Here is an 18,608-nt window from a genome sequence, read left to right as displayed (position 1 = left end):
GGGTGGATCTCATTCCTGTTAAGCTCAAAACAAAATGCCGTGGTCTGACCTAGCCTCTATCTCCTTTCAGCTCTCCTGGTTCTTCCTGAAGGACCCACCATGCACCCATCATCCCCTGCCCAAGGAAACTCACAGTTTTTCATGGTCCTAATGGCAAACACATGGTGCGGACAGAGGGATCAGGCGAGGAGAAGAGCTCAGTATATTCACAGAAGGTCCTCAGCCTGACTATTTTTCCCCCCTCTGAGAAGTAAATCTTTTCATTTTCCAATGGGTATTCTTTGATAATGTTGTGTGTTAACAGAGTTGAAAATCAGTTAGCTCCTAACATTTTCAGGTATTTATTTTCTTCTGTCTGTGTCTCCTACAGTCAGCAACGACATCCAGTTAAGTATTTCACTCTATTCTCTAGCATGGACTTGGCTTACAAGAATAAATCCCACTCTCCACAAGGGCAATTTCTTTTGGTTTGATCTATGCTAAGCCCAAGTGCCAGAAAAAGCATCAAAAAGTGGCCCCTCTGCAGCTCAGCTCCTGGCCACCACTGCCCCAATGACACTCAGCAGCCCTGCTTCTTATCTAATGACTTTGTCTTTTACATTACCTATCTTATTTTCAACTCCTGCCATTTTATCATTTTCTCATTGCAGCCCACCCTACTTGCAGGGCTGAAGTGATATCTTTTTGTTCAGTCTGTGCCAGCAGCAGGCAGCCAGCTGGTTTGCTGTGTGCTTATGAAGCAGGAGCCCCCAAACGATGACACAGGACTCAGCTCCTGAGGCCGATTCCTGCGGGCAGCTTCTCCTCTCCTCCTGCTGGAACAGGACTGCTTATGGCTTTGGCCTCTTAAAACCCCTCTACCAAGTGCAGCTGTGGTGCCTGGCTGCTGGAGCTCATGGTCCAGAGTTTCAGCCCCTCCTGGTCCCATCCCCTGCTCAGGCAGAGATGCTGGGCTGGGACCCAGGGGCTGATGCCAGCTCAACAGTGAGGATGGGCACCACTGGCACGCAGGGGCTGACAGCACCATCTGAAACCACCCAAGGATGTCTGTCTGTCAAACCCTTCCCCTCGGCTGGCAGAATCCTCAGGGACAGCCCCAGTGTTTGAAGACAGATGACGTGCAGCATCGTTTTGGGCAGGCTCCTTTTCATTCGGGTTTGCTGGTCTCTGGGGCAGGGACTGGGAGCTGTAGCTGCTGCCCTGCCCAGTGCCAGTTCAGCAGCTGGGGCCATAAAACCTGTCAAACTGACAAGGCACACACAGAGGAAAACCACAACAGTCATTCTTTCCATAGCCAGCTAGCCAATTCACGTGATTTTTTTTCCTGACAGATAACCATTTTTGCTAAACGTATTTCACATTTTATGAGCATTTTCCTTGCACTTGCTATTGCACATTTCTTACGGCATTTCAAGATTCCTTGCCCAAATCTGGTACCAAGGTAACTTATATCAAGAATCAACTGGTTAAAAACCACAGAAATTATAGATCATACCCTGCTGTTCGCCATCAACATTACCTGTTAGAAGCTCAGGGCCTTAACCTTTTACTTGATAGTAGAACAGTGCATAGCCATATATTTATTAGATTAGTCATTTTTCTCAGAAGATCTGTGTGACAAAGACAGCTCTAATATATATCAACTATACATACACACTCTCTCTATATCTGTCTACATATCTATCATATATACACACAAACATATGCCCATGAAGTTAGAATTACACACTAGCAGTTCTGCCTGTCACCATTGCTTTTTGCTCTCCCATCTACCTGTTAGCTAGGACTTTGCCTGCAAGAAAGCCAGACACAAAGTGACAACCTGTCACTGTACTGAGCCCTGGAAAGGAAGGCAATAAAGTTGTACTTACTGCAGCTGGCAAGAAAAGGAGAGCAAAGCAATCTGAAAGTGGCAGTGAACTTGGTGTAACAATGAAAAAAAATCTAAGAATACAAAATGTTTTAAATTTCAGTAAAACTCCAAAACCAGACCAAGATCAGTACTGAAAACCAACCAACCAAACACAAAGCAAACAAAGGAAACACTTAGAGGCTGTTACTAATGTTCTGCATGCTTAAAAGTGGGATGTTGGAGCTAATCCGCTGACCTTGGCCACTTCATTATAAACTTGCCTCCAAAAAAGCCCTAGAACAGCCTGTGAAGGCACACATGTTCCCACAAAAAAAATAGCAAACTGGTTAATCTGAGAAAACTGTGTTATTTCATACAAGAAGCAGAGAAGTCTGAAAAAGCTTTGTTATTCCCTCACATTTATGTGTGCAGAAAACACCTAAAGTAATCTAACTGCATCAGCTTCTTCGTAAAACTAATGCTGAGGATTACAGTGAGACTGGAGAGCATCAACTGCGAAAGGCTGAAGCTGCAATAGCTTGTGAATGATTTGCCAATGCCATTGAGACGTAGTGGAAGTCTCTTCCACTGCTTTACAATCATTATACTTTATTAATCAGCCCAACAGCACACGGTAAAAATTGAAATCTGCCTACAAAGCTGGTACATATGGGAAAAGCTCACTCCTGGTTGTTTTATTTTACACAAAACCTACAGTAGCTTCCATTGTTTGTTTGTTTTTCCCCCCAGACTAGACAGCATGTGGCTTATGAGCCACACTGATAGATGCGATAAAGCTCCTGCCAGATCTGATTGATGACAGCACTAGGAAATGCTATGAAGGTCACACTGTAATTCTCTCTTTGCAGCTGCTCCTGGTAAGAAATGGTACAGCAAAATAGAATCTGGATCCGCTAATTGCTAATAACAGGGAAAGTCCATCCTTACCTTGCCTTCTCTTCCAGTTTTGAACAACACGATACCATAAGCTCGTTTAACCGATGAGAGATCAGGTAAGTTTCAAAGAGATACTTAAACATACTTTAATAGACAAAAGAAAAAATCCACCCACAGCAACTGGCCAAATATTGAGTCTTTATACATTTGAAGACAGCCCATAGTAGTTTAGCACAAAAGGGGCACATTAAAGAGCTTTTTTTTCTATTTGCTTCTCTGCAAAACTGAGATAACATACCACTACATATTCTCTGCGAAGGAGTGCTATCTCTCATAATGTGAATACATGAATTAAGCTCCTCTCCCAAACTTCATTCATTTTAAATGAACCAAGCAAGCATGCTCATTAAAAGTGGCTACCAGCTCAGGATAAATTCAATAAATCAGAACATCAGCCAGTCAAGCAGGACACCAAAATCTTGTTTTCCATAAATGTTTAGATGTGATTAGGACAGGGGTAAGAGACTTTGGGGAATTCACAAACATGATACAATGACAGTCCCCTAATGAATAATATATATTTAGTGCAACTCATAGCAATTACCTCACATACACAAAGTGCTGCATTTCTTGGGGGTCAAATGCTGTTATCTTCAAGACATGAGCTATATTACAGATTAAATTTGAAACCACTTGTGTACTCTTTTCTGGGACTTATTATTAATGGATGGAAATATTTTTATTCAGCATTTTCTACTCAAAGATTTTGGCACAATAAGGCCATTACCAACATCTGTCCTAGAGAAAGACAGCCTTTATCACTCAGCTCAAAAATATGATGGCAGAGATGCTGGCAGCAAAAAACCCCCACATAGTCAAAAAATCTCACCACTATGTCACCATGAAAGGAATAATGCACTGATTTTTTTAAAAAGTTTTATTTCTTTTTCAGTTTAGGAAAGAGATTTAAAGAAGACAGTTCTATGCAGTTTTGCTTATTTTACTGCCAGACATACACAATCAACTTTTAACACACCACTACACGGTAAAGAGCAGTATCTGCACAAAACCAAACCTATAAAGTTCTCTTAGGGGTTTCTTTCCTAGATTTCTTGATGTAGACTGGTAAAATATACAACAGACATTGATTCATCATTTTCACAGCCTAGTGTATTCTCCCAGGCTACTCTAAGAGAGGTGCTCATCATCATCTCATTTGGATGTTGCTGTGTGTTAAGGGTGCTCAGCACCCTGAGCAGTCAAACCTTACCACACACCACATGTCATGACTGACTTTCTGTTAAGGTGGCAGAGCGGTAATGGATGGCAGACAATCTTTTTTTTTTTTTTTTTTTGCCATTCAGGACTACATCTTTTACCATATCTCTGGAAAATAGGGCTTATGTCCCAGAAGCTTCATTTGTTATCTGCTGTGAGATATCTCCCTTTCCACAAACCCCAATTATGTTCCCGCAATACTATTTATTAGCATTACTAGCATTAGCACGTGTTTCATGACCTGGAGAGTCAAGAGTTAACTTTTAATCATAGAGTAAGAGCAATTTAATCTATACGTAGTATTTTACACTGCTGTTGCATATGCAATACAAATACAAGACCTTCACATGTAGCTGGATAGGTGCAGTCCAACAGTCATGCTGGTGTAACACCTGCACACTGCACTCACAGTCACCCCCATGCGATTGCAGCTACGTGTTTTCACACCTGCTAATAGTGCTGACAAACTATTCTGGGTATTGCTTTATACAGACACTCCCCAAAAAGACACCTAGTATGATATTAAAAATTTAACCTTGGTCTAAGTCCAGCTTAGGCTGCTTTACAGTAGAAAAGCTAACTCTTCCTAAATTTCAATAGATAACCTTAATAGACGTAGAATAGGAGTATATTCAAGACTTAGCTTTTTCAGTCTTGGCTCAGAGTTCACAGTAACTCTGTAGTCCTTTGGTTGACTTCCACTATTCTATTATTTTTGTTGGGTTTGACTCTTAAGAGTTCAACTGGGAGCCTAAGAACATTTTATATTATATTAACCTAGAATAGTATCTACTGAGTATGTAACACACTCACCTGCCCAGCCCAGACAGACAGTTCCTGTGCCAGATGAAACACTGTATTTGTCAATAAACTGATGAATCAGAGGAAATTCAGGGTCATACCAGTAGCCAGGTGTCATTCACATCTAAACCAAGTTGAATTACATATCTGGAAGGGATGCATACATTTTTTGAAAAGTTGACACAGCAGGCTTTAGTGTGAGTAAAACCATAGTAGCATAGAGTGATATGGGAGTTTGGAAGCGTTAAGTCCTTGCATCCCACCCTCCCACTTCAGCAAGAGATCTCTTGCAAATGAACATAAAGCACATCCACTCCTCCTCCTCACCCCCTCCCTGCAAAACAAAGAGTGCAGCTTTGAACAATGCAGTTAACCAGGCAGGCTCCTGGATACCATACTCCCGCTGACTGATGTATCAGATACGAAATTTTTGAAAATGGACGGAAATTAAATTGGTCGACTCCAGATTGCATAAACCAGCCCTGAACCGCTGGCTTTTTGTCCTGGGGCAATGTCTCAAGGAAGTCTACAGCGAGCAGCAGGGCAAGACAATTCCTGATGTGACCTTACAGCAGGTTCTCTTTGCAACACTGAAAGGAATAGCACAATTAGTCATATGTGTACCAAATACAGCCTGCCCCCATTGAGATTTCAATTATTTTTTTTTTTTAATGTCTCTCACAGTACCTCTTCAATTTTGAGAGCTTCAGGAAATGAAAAACTCCTCACTAAGCTTGGAAGATTTTAAAATAGTGTAAGTGGCTGACCTACTGAAGTGTCATTGCATTTTACCCCTCCTTGTTAGCACTCCTTCAACAAACACTGCAATTTCAACCTCACAGATCTTCCCAATCCCTTCATCTAAAAATCTACCTGAGACCCAGGAACACCACTTAACACTTTGAATTCGGCTGACATATTTCCTGGGAAACACCGAACAGTGCCACATATCACCAAAGGCAGTGAATATCTGCTTATTGTTCTGTGCACAGGCTTGTCACTGCAATCACTGGGTATCCAGACACACAAAGAAAACTGTAGATGCTTCTTTTCAGAATCCGTTTCAAATTCTTCCTAAACCCATCTGGTGCCCATAGCTGCAGAAAGACAGGACTGCTCTCCCTCTGGCTCTAATGCAGAATTTGCTCCTCTTCCACCCCAGTTCCAAAAGGAAAAATGGATTTTTCAAAAGGAGAAAGTAATTGTGCAGTTCTTCCCATGGAAACCACCAGGAGGCATACGGGATGACTGAAGGGCACCAAGTGCCCATATAGGAGAGCGCTGATGGATGGATCCATCTGGCTGCCAAGCTGTTCCCTTGTCCCCCTGCACCGACCCTTCCCAGAAAAACAGAGAAAAAGAACTTCCTAATACCGCTGTTTTCACGAAAGAAAAAAATGTCCCTGTAACACTCAGAGCAAACAGTGACAGAGCACCTGCAACGGCAAGATACTAGTTATGGAAAATACCTCTGAGAGCCGAACCAAGACGTGCTGTGACATTTTTTTCCCCGTGGAACAAAACAAAGAACTGCACAAAGAACTGCAGAATCCGTCGGCTTAGGAAGCCCTGCAGTGCAGTACAACATTTAATTGGATCTTTCTGTCTTTGAGATGTATTATTTTATAGTCAGATCTCAGCTGTAAAGATCAATCATTGCAAAGGTGTGATAAATAAAACAGGCAAGGACACACCAAGTGTTTGCATCAGATTGATCATATAGGATCCAGAGGGGAAATTAGCCAAATATTCCCTGTTCCTGACATCAGACAGATGTCTTGCCTTTCAGAAGTGTGTGTTCACTCACCTACACAGCCTTTCCGGGCAGGTGAACGCCTCGGTTTCTGAGGGATGCCCGCCTGAATCCACTCACCTCCTCTGTAGTTTATAAAGTGCCGCCTGCCTTTGGCTGTTTATCTGGCTCTTTCGCTGCCTATTATTTTTCTACCGGCTAAATCTTTGGCAAGTTTCCTCTATCGCCCCACACAAGACACATAACGCGCACAGAACCAACAAAGTTAAAACTGAGTTTCCAAAAAAACCCTCACTGGAAGAAATCAAAATACGTCGCTGTGAACTGAACCGCCGCCTACCAATGGCAGGCTGCTTTTTAGCCTTAACCTCTCTGTTAAACAGGAAATAAAAAGGAGGGGGTCGGATGGGGAAGCCAGTGGGACAGATCTGGAGGGATGGCTTCTTCGCCTTTGCCCTTACTGAATCCAGGGCTGTAACATGATGCAATCTCTCGGCTATGATGAAACGGGTTCAAATGGCAAAGTCTGGAGAGAGACCACCTCTTCCCACCCTAAAAGGCAGACAATAATGAAACTCTCAGCTGTACAAAGCAGCAGCGCGGCTGCCAGGCTGGTGCCTTTCCCCGGGAAGGGATGCGAGTTTCGGGATCGCAGAGGGTGTCATTCCGGAGGAGCTCAGCCAGATTTTTTGCTCTTTCAAAGCCCGGGCACGGGCCGCAGCGTGCCGCGATGCCGGAGCCCGGCGGGGAGCCGCGAGGGGCGGCAGCCCCCGGAGCTGCCGCTGCCTGATGCTCGGGCTCCCTCGCAGCTTTTTCCATGTGCTTCTCCCAGCCAAGAAAACGAGCGAGACTTTTTTTTTTTTTTTTTTTAGGCTTTTTTCCAGTAAGCCCGCAGCTTTCCTAGCACAGGGCTGCCTGGAGCGGCAGCGGAGCCTCGGCAGAAAAAGCCCCTTTCTGATTCCAGCCCTTCCCCTCCCTCCTTCTTCCTCCTCTTTTCCCTGCCCGCCCGCGGAACTCGGGAGAGATGCGGGAGCCCCCCTACCTTTCCAGCCGTCCTGCCGCGGCTGCCGGCACAAAGCGGGCTCCGCGCAGCACCGGGGGCGGGCGCAGCTCCGGCCGCGCAGCGCAGCGCCGCGGAGCGCACCCAGCACCGCGCCGCGCCGGGGGCGGGGAGAGGCGGGGCGGGACGGGGAGGGGAGGGGAGGGGAGGGGAGGGGAGGGGAGGGGAGGGGAGGGGAGGGGAGGAGGCGCCGGCTCCCCCGGTCCCACCGCCCCTGGTCCCGCAGCCCCCGCCCCGCGGGGAGGGGACAGGGCCCAGGCGGAGCGAGCGGAACAAAGGCGGGGGGGGGGGGTGGCGCGGTGTGCCTCTGCAGCATCCCCCAGGAGGGGCGGTGGACCCCGGGTGTCGGGCGATGGGGGGGGGGCGGGCAGTGTGTGCGGCAGCCCCCGGGCAGGGGGCTCCGGGGGACGCGGCGACCCGCCGGGCAGGGGCAGGCGAGCCGAAGTGCTCCCCCGGCGAGGCGGATGCTGCCAGTTCAAAGTCCCTTCCCCCGAGTCAAGCATCCTCGGTGGGTGGAAGCTTTTTCCCCGAGTAAATGCTGAAATACTCTGGTATCATCCCTGGAGCTTCAGTACAACCAGATACTACTATTATCAGGTATCACACCTGCAGCTTCAATCCATCCCCTTCCCATTTATGCCCAGGAGATGCTGTCACTCCGGCATTCAGCTGTGGGGGGAATAACCCAAAGCGTGGAATTGGAGCATACTGAGCATCTTGCCATTTATCTAACGTTACAATTTAAGCCCTTTTGTTAAAATGGTGTAAAACCATGCACAGACCCGACATGGATTTAAAACTGGGTTCCATCATCTTAGTTTAGCTTGATATAAACCAAATTTAAATCAAGAGTGCAAGTTTATGTTGATTAACATTTATATTGATTAAAAGTGCCCTCCAACAGCTTAAAGCAGGCTTCAGTTTTTAACAAAATTGCAGGTTGAACCAGTGCAAACTTGCACATGGACAAGGTGGGTAAACATATTCTAACTTTGGCAAGTTCATGTATTTATTTTCTTCTCTGTCCATAAAGAAATTGGAAAACTGAGGTCACAGAAAAATGTTACTAAAGGAAGGGCATTATTTAAGGCAACAATATTTCTTTATCTGTAGTCCAGCTGGGTGTTAGTGCATCTTTTCTTTTACTTCAACAGTTGGATGCACAAATGTTCTCTTGTGAGAAGTATTTGTGGAGCATTCTACATGCAAGTTCACCATTCTCTACAAACTTGTAGCTTATGTTGTTGAACGTCTTTGAGCATACAACTTATTGAGCATCTTTTGGTGATTAAAATTTGGTTTGATCTGGACACATTTAATGTGGCTTTCTGCCTTGTTTCATCATCCTCAGTCATTCCAATAGGGTGATACCCAAAGTAACAGGTTCAACCAGGGAAAATACTGTTTATTCAGCATTTACACTGCATGGCCAGCTAGGATATGCATGAGATCTCTGTAGCCTAAGCCAGGAGTGCTGAATTCACAGCTCAACCTTGTCAGGACAAATTATTTAGCCTAAAATCTCACTTTCAGCTGTTCTCTTTCTTGTATGCCTTTGGGTATGGGCAGGGAAGGACTTGCCTACTGGATGAGCTCCTCTAACAGCAGCAGCCTGCTCCTACCTGCCTTTTTTCATTTTGCTTGTTGGGAGCTGGCAGGAGTCAGGTTTGGAGTACTTAGAAGTAGTTATTTTTCTGGCAATATTAAAGGGCTTAGTCGGCCTTGAAAAATTAAACCACAGCTCCTCTTCTCCACAGTTCAATTGCTTTCAGCTATTGCTGCCTTAGAGCTCCTTGATTTGTATCATGACCTGTAAAATATGATCACTAGAGAGAACAGTCCAAAAGTTTGCTGTAAAAGCACAGCCGTTGGCTGCTCTGGCGAATGCAGTGTAATCCGTGCATAGTACCACTGATTTGTATGCTTCAAGTGAGCACTTCCAGGATTTGCTGGCTTTACTGCCTCTAGTTTGATAAATTTTAATGGACACATTACATTAAGTAACATTTCAGTGTATAGCCTCTGCCTGCCCTACGATGTTGTGTGTCAACTCTGCAGTCTGTAAGCAGCATGCTTGGTTCTAGCAATACTGCAGAGTATTTCTTTCACAGAAATGTCCTGAAGATGTTAGGAAGCTGATCAGCAAAGAAACGAAGATGAGAAATAATCACAAGACCGGCAAGAAAATAAATACTTTATGCCCTTAGCCAGATGATAAAGTGAGATAAGAAGGGTTTGTCCTTAGGCTGTTGGAGAGATTGGTAAGGACTTCTTGTGTTTTGGAGGTAACTCCATAGGGACTAAAGAATGAGCCATCTATCACAGAGACAACATCAGACAGCAACAAACAGTTCTTGAAGACAAACTCTTTCTAAAGCTGAAGGGCTCAAAAGAACTTTTTTCTTATTCAAATTCTTAGTTTCCACAATGCTGCATTCCCCACCTGCCCCCCCCCCCCCCCCCCCCCCAGCCCCAGTTCTGAGTTTGGCCATATGCATTCCATAAGCTACTTCAGCTGCAAAATAGACCTTAGCGATTCAGTGAATTTCTTTCCCATGAGTCTGTAATGACACTATTTAAATACGAATTCTGTTTTATAGAATTAAAAGGAACAGCATATAACTCACCTTGAACACAATATCATCAAAATAAATCAATTGATTATTAAGGAGTTTCTTGCATGGAAACTGAAGTCACATCATTAATAGAAAATCTGTGGTTCACAGTAACTGTACGTCATACTTTGCACCCAATAAACTTCTTAAACTATTCATCTTCTAACACAAAGCAGTAGAAGGCAAATTTGTATAAATGTCCCTGTTTGAAACACACATCCTCCATGCTTGAAAAAGTGCCTTGTAGCTTTAAGACCAAACATCCATTCAATGTTCCAAATACTGTCTTTGTTCTCAATAATTCATAATACATTTCCACTCTATCAAGGGCAACTTCATTACTATAGAAACTGTCTTCACAAGCTTTAGGCGATAAAGCCTAGGTCATACGGATGCCATTATCTTCCTGTAATCTTCTTACCACTGGTTATCACAAAAAAGGATCAGAACAAAGAAAAAGAAAATAATCTAATAGTCCCAGCAGTAAGGTACCCAAATATGGTTGTTTACAAGTTTGGGACTTTAACATCAGATAATCCCTAGTGTTTTGAAGGAGAAAAGTCATTACAATGACAGGCCGTATTTATTATCTTTAGGATGTGCTTAGAAGAGTTATTATGCATGTTTTAAGATTTTTTTTTCCCTTGGAAAATCAGCATTGGATGAAATCTGAGAAACACAGGCATGAGAAATAAAATCTCCAACCATTTGTTGTGATTTATGTCTTGTAAGGAACTCCAAGCAATTTGGATTTGGCTGACTTAATGTAAAAAGGCAGGAAAACAGTACTTTAAACATTTAAAAGTATAGGTCAGTTTTTAAAGATACACTCAATTCCACTTCAAATCTGCCTTGGACTGAGTCCATAAGCAGACAACTCACTAGTTTAAGAGGCCCCAAAACCTCAGCAACATCCTGGTGAGAAAACAAGAAAAGCTATTGGATGATGTGATGACTGGTATCCCCTGAAAGTCTGCTCAATACTTCTCAGTAAGACCTTTCAAGATGCCTCTAAAAGAATATGATTGTTTTTTTTCAGTATCGTAAAGTGAAATCATAGCTGTAAGAAAGAGCCTGTATGTTCTTGTCATTTGGTACCAAAAACGCTGTCAAAACAACCTGCCTCTGTAGGGTTTTTTGGGGCGGGGGGTGGGGGGGGGGAGGTTGGGGGTTTTTTGTTGTTTGAACAGACATCAAAAACCTAGTTGGCAAAATGTTGACTTTGTGTGGAGACCAGACACTGCCCTGTGCAGAAGACACTGGCATGTCAGGCAGGGGAGACGAGGGGTCCCTGGAGCGAGCCTTGCTGCGGCTGCCTCCCATATCCAACCTCCTGCCCTTGCATTGTGTTGGCATGGGGGAATGGATGGTCTCAGGGAATAGTGAAAAGCAGGCAAAAGTACTGTGCAATCTGGGCTGTCAAGAGATGGAGTGACATTACAGTAATTGCCACTCTCTTCAGTAAAACATAATGATGGCAGGATTTCAAAAACAGAAGTCAAGTTATAGCTTTTTAGAACAAAAATCTTCTTCTGTTACTTTGAGACTGTGATATTTCTGTAAGGAAAACATCAGTGTTTCTACAGCTGTCTCAGATGCTTGAAGCATTTATAAACCAGGAATAAATGTCTTTTACCCACAGCAGAAAGCTCTTGATAAAGGTTGGAGTTTTTTTTCTTTCTTTTTTATCATATACTGTGATCCTGTTATGGCAGACTCTATTGTTATTGACACTCTAATTCTCAGCATCTTTCTGATTGGTTTTTAAGAGTATCTTTTTGAAGCATCTGTTCAGTGAGTTGTTTTTCCTTGGGTCCCATGTATTTTCCAGGTTCACTGGGGAAAAAAAAATCGTATTTTACATATACTTTTAAAATTTGTTTCAGGAATCTCACAGTTGATGAGTATGTATGCATCCCAAAAGGACTTCTTACACAGGAAAGACTTACTTTTATAGAAATGCCATTCACCTTTCTGCAGAAATCTAATCTGAAAAAGTGTGCATCATAGAAACTTCAAAGAGAGGGCTCATGCAGCTTTTACATAATGCATGTGCTTCTCCTTACTTCCTACACAGATAGGTATTCTCCTGTATAACAAAACTATTTGCAACTAACTCCTCTTCACAGAGATGTAAAATATCTTAAATGAGCTTCTTCATTCCACTACAAATTGATTTTGAATCTGGGTGAAGGAGGGATACATACAAAGGGGTAAAAAATGGTTACTTCCCATTCATATTCTTCTGTTTGAGCTAAACATAAACATTTCCTCCTTCTGATTTCAGTTTTAGAAGAAATTCTATATAACCTGACCTTTGCAGTCTTGTGCAAGTAAGATTGCCAGTGATTTCAGTGGGCTTAGCATTCAGCACCTGACATTTTCAAAATGCTATGCTAACATCCTTTTATTAGTTGCATATTAAACCCCCAGCATCACTGAAAAGTAGCTCTACCTTTGGGTAGTGCAATATTTTGGTTTTTTTTTTAAATCTTATCTTGCTATTTTTATTTTTATATTATTAAGGTTGAACACACTGGGACAAGATATGCTGTAAATCTCACCTCCTTGCCCCTGCTTTCTTGGAATTCAAGCAGGATTGAGCCAAAAATGGAATCTCAGCCCTTCTCTGCCTCTTATTCCCCCCTTCCCCCCACATTGTTCAACAAGGTATGAAACTCTATACCTTCCTTCTCCTCTATCATCAAGATTAGGGAGCCTGGGTAATTCTGTTGAAAATCTCAACTATTCAGATAAAGACACTGCGTTCTTCTATGATACAATTACTTTGCACTTTTTTTCCTACAGAAGCACATTTACATAAGCACTGAAAAAGCTACTTCAAGTTACTCCATATTTACACCTTATTTACTTTTGAGTTGACTCACTGTGCTACAATGTCACTTTTATACATGAGTAATTTTCTTATACCTTCAAGAAAGCTTGGCCAGGTTCACTTTTAATGCTACTTTCACAAGTTAGAAAACCATACTTTTTCTGCTCCAAAAACCCTTTCCAATTTTTCCTTTAAGAAAATGTATCAGAAGAATTTTGAAAGAAAAAGACTGTATTTATGGTTGGGCTCATGCTACTTTAATGCTTGCCCTCTGTACAATGTTTGAAAATCAAGGTCTGATGATGTAGAGTAACTATCTTTATAAGGTTTGCTTTGCAAGTATTAGGTGTCTGAATTTCTTACAGTAGATGTTTTGCCTTTTTTTAGTAAGCAAGATAACTTTCATAAATACTTCTAATTTCAGAATAACTGTTGTCAAACTGATATTAGTATAGAAATACTATTTTTCATCATCTCACCAGAGTAGAAGGCCTGAAATATGCTAATTTGTGCGATCCTGTTTCAGAGGTACAAATGTAAAGTAAATGTGAAAGCACATAATCTGATATTTATATTTTTATAGAACATTTTCAAAAACATTTACAGACCCTGGAGGAAGGTGCCTGCCTTGAAATTTGGCACCTCGTAATAACATACAGCAGCACAGTCCTCCTATTGATGACAACAGGAGTATGTTCTTCTGTAGAACCCTTTAATTTTAGACACTACTCAATAAAAAGATACATTTTAGCTTCTATTCTGTATTTATATTGTCTTCTGGCTCATTTAAAATGGAATAAAGTATCACAGTAGCCTTTGATTATTGTGTTTTTTCTATTGTACTATAAAAATAACCAGTTATTACACTGAAAAAAAGGATTAAGAAAAAAATGCAATTTGAATAATATGATGCTTATACAATGACTCATAAAGTCCTGCAGGCACTGCCATCTATCAAACAATAACTTGGAGATGAAAAATATCTAGTATAAAACTGGCAAAAACCGGTAAGTCCAAAGGGTCTGTATTCCACATCCTTAACTTGAGATGATTTTTTTTTTTTTAAGTCTGACTAGCAAAATTGTCAAGTGACATGAAGAGTATTAACCTGGTTACACAACTGAATTCATCTAGGCCAGAGGGAAAATTGACAGACCATTACCAAATTCAGTTGTTTAATTTGCTATCAATCATGCTACTTATTTAATTATCAGTTAACAGAAAAATGTATAGATACTAGTACAAAAAATTGAAATTACTCATGTCAGAGTTCAGAAGCATGTCCATTCAGGGAAAAAAAAAAAACAAAACAAAACAGCAGCGTGCAATAGTGAGAATAGCTCTAGCAGGGCTTCAGCATAATATATATTTGTACTGAAAAAGTCAAAGTTATTCTTACCTTTCTTCTTCTCCTGTAACAAAAGATGTTATGTTTGACCTAACACAGTGAATATAAAGCAAATCCTGTAGTGCCTTTATTCTGTCAGACAATCTCCTGCATACAAGTTACAATGGACTGAAAGGAGCTTGCAGAAGAATTATCGAGGGCAAAGAAAGTTTTTTATCTCAAAAGAAATTGAAAACATTGCAATTTTTAGTGGAGGCAAGAGTTAGAGGATATAATAAAGGAGTACATCATAGTTAAGTGGAGAAAACAGGTCAACAGCAAATCATTCAGGACACAAATGTAACAAGATTCAGAAAAAGAAATCAAGGATATCCTGACTTCTTCTAACAAATGGTAAATACATCATAGCCGAGACAATAAACCTCCTCCTTAAAGCCTTGAACCATTATACATTTAGATATGTGGGACATGTTGCTTTTGCCTATCTTTGTTGTCCTACCGATCACTCTGGAGCTGCTGCTGTTGGGCCGTCTGGCACGGAAGGACTAGTGACTGGTCCAAACTGCTGGAATGCTGCATAGAGTTGTTCAACCATTTAAAAAAATATGGAACCTACGTACTTACAAATACATGTGTGCATAGTAGTCAAGATGTTAAACAGCGAGTGGTAGGAAGAAAACGTGCTAAATCTTGAAAAATAAGAGTGCTTAGAAAAACACAAAACTACTTACTTCTCTTAGCCGTAACTCACAGAGATCATGGTTGTGAGGAGGAAATGGTAACCAACTGCAATAACCCAACAAACTTCAATTTGTTGTGTGTGCTTCATGACCAGAGAAGTAAACATTGATATGTTTCAAAGACACGCATTTTTACTGAGTACCACCTCTTCTAACATGGCTTTTCACAGAACAGAAAATGTGAAAAGGGATACAAAGATTCCAAAAGCCTGAGCCAGCACCTCCCATGAGCCTGTGAGGATATGGCCATACCTCAGAGGTGGCCTGGATATGAAGAAGAAATGCAAGCCTCCAGTCTAATTTTACATCTACAAGAGGGTTGCAGTCTGTCACTGTGATATGAAGAAGTTGTCTTTTTTTTTCAGATATTCAAGATATCTGAAAAATGATAGTCAGGCCTGTAAGTAATCACACTGGTCAAGGGTCAGTCTAGACCTTAGAAAGCTTAGAATAACATGACCCTTTCCCTCACATACAAGTCAAAGAGCAGGACACTATAAGGACACTCTGAACCCCATGTGCCATACAGATGGCAGTGCCTGGGATCTCACCTTGCTCACCTGCAAATAGCAGAACTGCATTTTCCTGCAGATCTACAAAAAGGCTAATAAAATTAATGGTCTGGCTTGGTCACACTTCGGAAATGTCAAATAGATGGCACCTCATCAAAATGAGGAATGTAAGACAAGGCATCTCTCTCAGTCTGAACTTTTTTTGCTTCATGTAAAACTAACCTTGTCTCAGAGAGTTATAAGATTCCAGGTAGCTTCTCACAACTATGTATCTTCTTGTTTCTGCAAATCGAGTTTTCAGAGTTCTCCTCTGAACCACAAGGAAAAGAAATAGCAGAAGGTCAGACAAAAATGTCCAGCCTTCTCAGACAGCTATAATGGTAATCTGGCATGCGTGGTTTCCTATCTGGAACTGTTGGTCAGATATTCCTCAGCAACCACAAAAATCCATGTGTTCCTTTGTCTCAAAGACTATGATGATGAAATAAACCGGCTCTTTCATTGCTGTGTTTGAGACATGCCTTCTTTAAAATACATGAGGTGAGAATTAGGTCATACATCAGGGTTGTCATGAACAGCTGAGACATACAACTCAGATCCCAGTATGAAAATGAAATCTCTGACAGCATTCCCTTGCTTCTTGTATACATATCAAAATAGGTTCCTTCAAGAGCTATACTGATCCTTTTGAGCTGCACAGACATATCCGTATTTACCAAAATGCTGAAAGACCGCATTTCCTTGAAAACAAGACTATGGAACAGCATGTTAAGAACTCTAAAGAGCATTATCTAAAAAACAACCAATGATTTATCAAGACTCTCCATTTGTTACTGCCAGCGCCAGACCACACTATCAGATGAAATATTCTGGCAAAGATTTATCTCATTACTCTGAAATGCATTTTCCATTTAAGATTAGCATATAGAACTCTAGAAAGAAACCGGAATATTGATTATGCCCATATTAGTCCAGTCACATTTAATAAGACACTCTAAGTTCCTGAATGAAAACTACATGACTAAAATTCAAATTTGCAGTTTTTAAATAGGGAAAATATGATAAATTTTAGAAACAGAAATGTTGTATTCTCTGGTATGCCATGTTCTGGTTTACGGAGTTGAGGTGATGTACAGAAACTTTAGCAGTGAAGTGAATTACACTACTCACTTTTATGGCCCTTTTACACTGGTATATTTGACTGGTGCCAAATCCTGCATACAGTATCATACTGTAAATGAGAATTTAGTCAGTCTAGAAAGCATAACTAAATAGGTCACTACACCATATGACAGTAGATGCTTTAAATATAGTGATACACCAACATGTATCATCTGAAAAACAGAACAGCTTATTGAGTTACGTTACTTTGCACAGAACATATATCTACAAATCATTTCAAACTTTCAGGAAAACGAAATAAGAAGGACACACAAGAGTACTTGTTCATCTAACGTCAGCAAAGGTTTTGTGTATGGAAGCCAAAATTCCTTTTTGGTTTTGGCTGGTAATAGGAAGCTGAGTTGATAAACTGTCTTCTAAAACATTTTTGCGTGTTTGGCATCGAATACATTTGGTGAATCGTATAATGAACATGAAGAATTACTGTGTTAAAGCGTTGTGTGCAATTCAAAGTACTGTCCTGATGGCTTGAAAGTGATTTGGTAATTTGGTCTAGGAACTGCCAGTGGTTGTAAGACTGGTATTCCACCAACTTGGTAAAATTTCTCAAATTATTGTCACTTACAGACTGTAGGCATACATCTAAGATTAGACAGCTTGCAATGTACACTTCTGCAGCTGGATTGGCTTTCTTTGTATCCAGTGGACAGAAATATGATAGGTGCAATTCATATAACTAGTTTTGAACATTAGGATATGACTGAAGTGCTTTTCTCTTCACTGACCATTTTAGGGGGCACAGAATGACAAACTGACTTGTAAGCAAACATAGATAAGAGGATGAGGTACCACTACGAGGTACAGTTGTGCACTGTGATAACTGATGCTCATGTGCTAAAAGGTCTACATGGGGGTATGTAAAACAAGAGTTGTATCTGATTTAGCTCAGGTAGGACAATGACCTTCAGGAAACACTTTTAAGGTTGCTGACACTATAATAGACTAAGTGGCTCAAAACAGCATAAATGGGTTGAACAGAGCTCACATGCCCTCACTGTCCTCACTTGTCACCAGCCATACATCTGCATAATACAGTACAGTAGCATGAAGCTGTTGATCACATGTATTGCTTAGTAATGCACATTTTCCTTACAGCACAGGCTGAATACTACATCAGTACAATAGCTGCTGTGGTTAAGCAATTTTAAAATTATTTATGAAAATCCACACTGAACCTGATCTGCACCGGTATATGGATTTCTTTGATCAACCTGCAATTTTTTTACTCATTGAGAAGATACCTGTAATCAATCTGATGTCCCAGAAAGGTGTAGTGGTTTTCACCAACATCAAACTTACTCATCATCATTCTCCAACCAAGCGTTCTCCTGGAATAAGATTTTCACAGTACCTTGCTGATCACGTTTTGGATTTGCCCCTTTCAGTGCACTGCCAGTTTTCACATGTAGACAAAACATAACATGCTATTCCGAGGTTCTGAGCATTATGGATGTGGTCTACAGGTGATGAGGAGCTCCCAGTTAAGACTGCCTAATGGTTATGTACACTGAACATCACCACTGAAGCAGCTTTTCCTTAGTGAGACGTGACAGTTGCTAGATGGATCGTTTAACTCATGATCAACTTTACAGTAACTTGACATTCAGAAGTACACTGAGCGCTCTCAGTGAGCAAATCTAATGCAAATTGCATATTATTTACATTAATATCATGGGAAGACCCTATCCAGAGCAGCAGTACAATCTAAAAATTATACACACATTAGCAAAGTCA

The 18,608-nt window shown here is 41.4% G+C and overlaps 1 protein-coding gene across 5 annotated transcripts in view; it reads right to left on the bottom strand.

Moving 5' to 3' along the window:
- The window catches only part of AFAP1 (actin filament associated protein 1), a 124,861-nt gene extending 117,125 nt beyond the window's left edge, over window positions 1–7,736 (bottom strand). For 4 of the 5 annotated variants that reach the window (XM_074865684.1, XM_074865686.1, XM_074865687.1 and 1 more), the window contains exon 1: window positions 7,624–7,736. The gene's annotated coding sequence lies outside the window, so the exon portion shown is untranslated. Of the gene's footprint in view, window positions 1–6,701; window positions 6,802–7,623 lie in introns of those variants that run through there. The other variant, XM_074865685.1, reaches the window with a different exon arrangement.
- Window positions 7,737–18,608: the final 10,872 nt, after the last annotated feature.

The sequence above is a fragment of the Strix uralensis genome, chromosome 4, assembly GCF_047716275.1.
Source record: "Strix uralensis isolate ZFMK-TIS-50842 chromosome 4, bStrUra1, whole genome shotgun sequence".
Classification (NCBI taxonomy): Eukaryota; Metazoa; Chordata; class Aves; order Strigiformes; family Strigidae; genus Strix; species Strix uralensis.
The sequence above is the reverse complement of the archived record's forward strand: the minus strand, read 5'-3'. Positions and strand labels throughout refer to the sequence as shown.